The sequence below is a fragment of the Octodon degus genome, unplaced genomic scaffold, assembly GCF_000260255.1.
Source record: "Octodon degus isolate 3935 unplaced genomic scaffold, OctDeg1.0 scaffold00013, whole genome shotgun sequence".
Lineage (NCBI taxonomy): Eukaryota > Metazoa > Chordata > Mammalia > Rodentia > Octodontidae > Octodon > Octodon degus.
Window position 1 is genome coordinate 23,085,627 of NW_004524589.1, and position 5,768 is coordinate 23,091,394.

The following is a 5,768-nucleotide window of genomic DNA, read 5'->3' on the forward strand; positions in this document are numbered from 1 at the left end:
ATCTGTATCCCCTTTTTTTTGGGTTAAGTTCCATTATTTGAATATTATAGGTGTGTTAACTCAGCAAAATATTCTAAAAAGAGTCCAGTAGTCCATAATAGTTTTAAAGATACATAATGAACAAAAATGAGAAAGGTGAATTTTGCTAGGGACAAATATAAAGTTGTGCACTGAAGTTAAAAAAGAGCTTAGAAGCACAAAAAGGGATTTTATCTGGCAAAAATTAATGTAAAAATATCTTGGTGCAACTCACCAAACGTTGGGTGAGTGATGTGAGGTGATGAGAAGAATGCTGAGGATGCTCTAGGCTGAATCTGAACACAGCTCACCCAGGGCATGGAAGCGGTGAGCTGCACATTGGTGTGGACCAGAGTCACTGGCCAGCTGTATGCCATTTCAGTATATCGCCTATAATCAAAGACAGATGCCCATTGATTTGGAGAGAGATACATACAAAAAAAATCAAGGTACTCATTCCTGGAGATGTTATATGTGATTTGTATATACGTATCCACATGTAGAGGCAATATTTAATTTGCTTAACTCATTGAAAAATTTCATTTGGGAGTTGCAAACAATTTCTGTCTTTTTAAGAAGAAACTAGAGTGAGGTACTGTCATTCCTTTATGTTAGGAGAAAATATTTTATAAACATTTTTAGTCATATAAACTTAGCTTCAGAAACTTCAAATTAGTGAATTAGTTTAAATAAAGGCTTTTTAGCCTGAGGTTTTCAGGGTATAGTGTAGGAATGGGCACTTGGGTATATTAAAAGATCTCTGCCAGTGAAGAATTAAGGAATTTCCTTTCAAGCCTAATGCAAATCTGGTATTTGGCTGCCCTATCCTTGAAAACAAATTTTTCTTGGGAGGTTGTGTGCACGTGTGTGATTGTTTTATTGCCACAGAATTTACTCTCAGGCACACATGTCCACCATTAGTAATGAACTTGGTTTGCTAACCTTCGTTGAGGATTTCTGTGTCTTTGTTTTTAGTGTTCTCTTGGAAGTTTTTATTCTTCTAATATCTTTGTACGGTTTTATTATCACAATAATCTCAGCGGCTTACAATAAGTTGGGAGCATCATTTACCTCTATTTTCTGCACAGGTTTGGGGTTCTTTCTCAGATCCCATTTCTTCCTCTGTCAGTTCTATCTCTCCATTCCATATAAGCTGTTGAATTCCTTGGCATTAAGTTGCTTGTAATATTGCATTATTATCTGCTTTCTTCCTGTAGAATTTTTAGGAACAACAATTTTTCCTTTCCTTTGTCTATTTTCTGCTTTTCGTGATCAAGTCTAGCTATAAATTTATTAATGGTAACCATCTTTTCCAAAGCCTAGCCTAAATAAACCTTAATACTTATTGTATCTATCATTTGCCCATTTATTCTCATAGGTCTCTTGTTTTGTCTAAATTATTTTTCTAATCACTTTGGATTTTATTTGTTCTTTTTTGAGTTTTCCTAGGGTGGAAGATGAGATAAGTAATTAAAATTTTTTCCAGTTTAATACAAATACTTATTGCTACAAAATTGCCTGAGAGTATAGTTTCTACAGCATCCTATGCATACTAATGTGTTGGACTTTTCTTGCTATTTAGTTCAAAAATATCTTCTAATTTCTTTTGAGATTTCCTGCTTCACTTCCAGGTTGTTTTGAAGTGTGTTGTTAAATGGCAATATCTGGGGATTTTCTTTGTGAACTTTTCATTTAAATCTGTTACAGTCAGAAGATGTGCATCTCCCCATCTAAATGAGACTTTGTTTATCAGAAACCATAAAACCAGAATGGAGTAGGGAGGCTACAAGGATTTGCACCCAAACTGAGCTTGGTTACTTAAACACTGCCTTACCTTCCTCTGTGTGCTCTTTTCATGATATTTCATCTGTAACAAAAACCCTGGACTGCTGTGGTGTCCCTGTTGTGTTTCCAAGGGCTTAGCTTATTTTTTACAGGCAGGTGAGGCATTTTCTTCAGAAGGAATGGGTGGTCATTCTACCAACCACCTTGAGGGAAGGCAAAGGGAAAAATTGGAAGGCAGGTAAGGAAGAGTCTCTATTCAGGTGGGTCTGAAGGGAAGCTGAGGTACAGCCATCTTAAGTGAACAATTCCTAGTCCATGGATGTCTGTCAGCCTGGACGATGAATGCTTTGCAGGAAGTAGTAGGGACAGCTTGGGGTCTTGTGGACACAAGATCCATCCACTTCTGTTTGCCTCTGTTAATTCTCTGTTTTGCTGTCTCTTATCCCTGACTTTATGCATGTCTCTTGTTAAAATCATAAATGGACCACAGCAGGTTTTTGGAAACTAAAATAGATATCTGTAGAAAGTGACCATTACCTAGAGGGGTTAATTATGAGTTGGCAAGAGGTAAGCTATAGGAAAGAAGGAAGCAAGCAATTGTGAGACAATTGCCTGAGATGACATACATTCACAGGGAGAGATTTGCAGAAAACCAAGTAATTTCTTGGAATACCCCTTCCCCTAATGCTCTGAGATAATTCTCCTAGGAACCAGGAGTTCATGAAATCTTTAAACACTGTACTTTGACCTCTTGTATTTGGACACTAAATTAAAGGGAAACTGGACATCTTTTTTTTTTTTCTTCTTCTTGTCTTTTGAGATAGGATCTCACTATGCAGTTAAGGCTGGCCTGCAACTTACAGTTGTCCTCCTTCCTCAGCCTCCCAAGTGCTGGGAGTATAGACTATGTCCAGTCTTGGACATCCTTTTTAGGCACAATAAAGCTTGTATTTTGTTTTCTCTTTAGAAATTACTAAAAAAAACCCACAAGAAAGGGCATGCATTGTCTTTGGAAGGCATCTAAAATACTGAAGCATAACACAAGAGGAAGGGCTCCCCAAAGCAGAAAATTTAGCAGAGGCAGGAGAAGTAAAGAGTGATAGTTTCATCAGTGATTAAAGTATTTTAGGTAAGGAAATCATGCTTTCCTAAGGTGAGAGGCATTCTTGTCTGTGAGAATGAGTGAAACACAGAACTTGTAGGCAGGAGATGCCTGCTCTGTAGAGGAGGCAGGGCTGAGTAGGAGAATCACACAAACAGGCTACGGCAGCTTATAGCACTCTAGTCAAGGGGCAGAAATCTCTGTGGAAAAAGAAGTCTTTCTATTGCACATGCTTTTGGTGCTGCCTGGTACTCTTAGTAGGGCAGGAGTAAATGCTAAAGATCATGCTTACTGCTACTAAGTATCTGAAAAGCTTTGTACAACCACTTTATACAAAGTACAACAATTACTTTGAGAGATTATTATTTTTAACCATAGTTAAACATACACCTACTGTGTGATGCTGTCATTCCACTTCTAGACATTTACCACAAAACAGCTGAAGGCCTGGGCCCGATAAAGGCCTGGACAACATACTCATTGCAGCTTGATTTGTAAGTCTTGAGCTGGAAACAATACAGCTGTCTATGAACAGGTAAATGGCTAAGCAATTTGGGATTTTACCTTTAAAGTGAATACTACTCAACAGTAAAAGGAATAATACACCCATCAACTCACACAAATCTCAAAAACTGGTTTCCTGTCATAAATATGGAGGGGGAAGAGGAAGGGATTTTAAAGCAAATAATCTGGTAAACATGTTCATTATTTTACAGTTGGTAACTACATACATTGCTTTGCTTTTCATGGTAGTTTCACAGGTTTATGTAAACAGGAAAAGGTATTCACTTGTGCATTTTAAACACATAATTTACTGTATATAAGTTATGATCCAATAAAACTATTAGAAAACAACCCATGAAAATAGGGTTATATTACCTTTAAACTGGAAAATATGGTGACTGGTTACAATTCAGAAAGAAGGTAACTCAAATTCCTGTATTGTTTTAAAATCACTAACAGTCATTTGAATTCTCATGATACTACAATTTCAATTGATTTTAAATACTTTTTTTTTTTTTAACAATCCCACATTTGCATAAGACCTTTTTCTTTTTCTTTTTTTTGTATTTTAGGGAAAGATGTACAGGGTGTTTAGGGTCTCACTACTAGATTGGACTCGTAATGATCTACCTATTTACAGCCTCCCAAGAGCTGAGATTACAGCGCTACCACACCCAGTCTCAATTGCCTTCTCAGCACGCCCTGGGGGCGGGGCCAGCACAGCAGGCCTGGGGATTGAACCCCAGCCCCTGCTCCTGCTTGCAGGTGCTTTCTTTGCGTAGAACTTCTATGCTCTGAGAATTGTTGCTATTTCAGTTTTATTGCTGATTTTCAAACAGCTCTAAGAGACAAATGTTTTTGTTTAGTTTGATTTGGTTTATAATTCCCCTGCCCTGCCCCCATTCCTTCAGTTCCTAGAACAATAGGGCTATGATGAGAGTGGATGTTTAATAAATGCCTTGACTTAATGTATAATTAATGGGCCCGAACAATGTAGTCTTAGTTGCTGCTAAAACATCTGTTAATGGAGAAATGCTTGCACCTGCATAGGATAATTTTAAAATATTAGGAAGAAAACATTCAAAGTAGTAGACTATATAATTATTTTTAGATTTTGGGTAAATAACTATGTTATCTTGATAAAATTAGAACAAAATTTTGTTCTTTTTAGTAAGTTTGATGAAAAATAGGTAGGTATTCACTGGTTTTAACTTTGGCATAACAAGCAGTAAGCAGCATCTGTCTTGTTGCTAGAAGATGCAGGGATGCTGAGCAAGTTGCTCGAGGACTTCCTGCATCTGTCCTTTAGAAGTCCCAGTACATGCCCTGTAGAGTGGTTATACATATCAATGAAATAAATGCCAAGTGGTGAATGTTGGTGGCCACAGATCTACCTCTCAGGCTGTGGCAAACCTTTTCCCCAGCTGCCTGGAAATTTGGCTGTGGAGGGACCACAGATGGGTCCTTTTCAGTGCTGCTCTTCTGGACCAAGAAATGCTGTCTCACCCAAGGATGCATCATCCAAAGGGGCAGATGATTGCATATCATTAGTCCTTGCATAGGTAAAAAGCCTGTGTCTGTCTCTATATGTGAGACAATGGTAAAGGGAAATACTGCCTGCAAGGTTGATATAATGGTGTTGTGTGTGGATTTTTCAGGGCTCAACATTGTTGCCCTACTTCTTAGAGTTGTTCTTGAGAGCCCTCTCCACCAAAATTTCCTGCATGTAAATCTTAGAGTTTTGAGGTTCCAGATTTTGGGAGTTTAAGAGGCGTGGCCATCAGTGGGTGAGTATGTTATGAAACCTTTTGCTCCTGAATGCATTAGTATCTTTGGTTGACAAGTGCATCCTTCTTACACTTCTACCTTCCCAAGCATCTCTACGACATCCTTCCTCTCTGGGGGGTCAACAAGTACCATCATGCAGGCAGAGATTGCAGCCCTCATCAGATGGTAGTCCTGCTTTTACCTTGACTTTGGACATCCTTGGTTCCAGAACCATGAGAAATACATTTCTGTTGTTTAGAAATTACTCAAGTGATGATATTTTGTTGTGGTAGTATAAATGGAGTAAGATGCCTGCTTGAATAAGGTGGTACCAGAAGTTATTCTAGAAAACAAATGGTGTAATTCTGTTAGAATTTTCATTTTTATTATTTATTTTTATTTATTTATTAATTTTGGCAGTACCAGGGCTTGAACTCAGGACCTTGCACTTGCCAGGCAGGCACTTATGCCACTGAGCTATATCCCCGGACCCCTAGAATTTTTATTGAAATTGTTTAGAATTAATAGATCAATTTGGAAAACAGTTGATATATTTATGAGTTTTTCAATTCACAAATATAATATACAATTC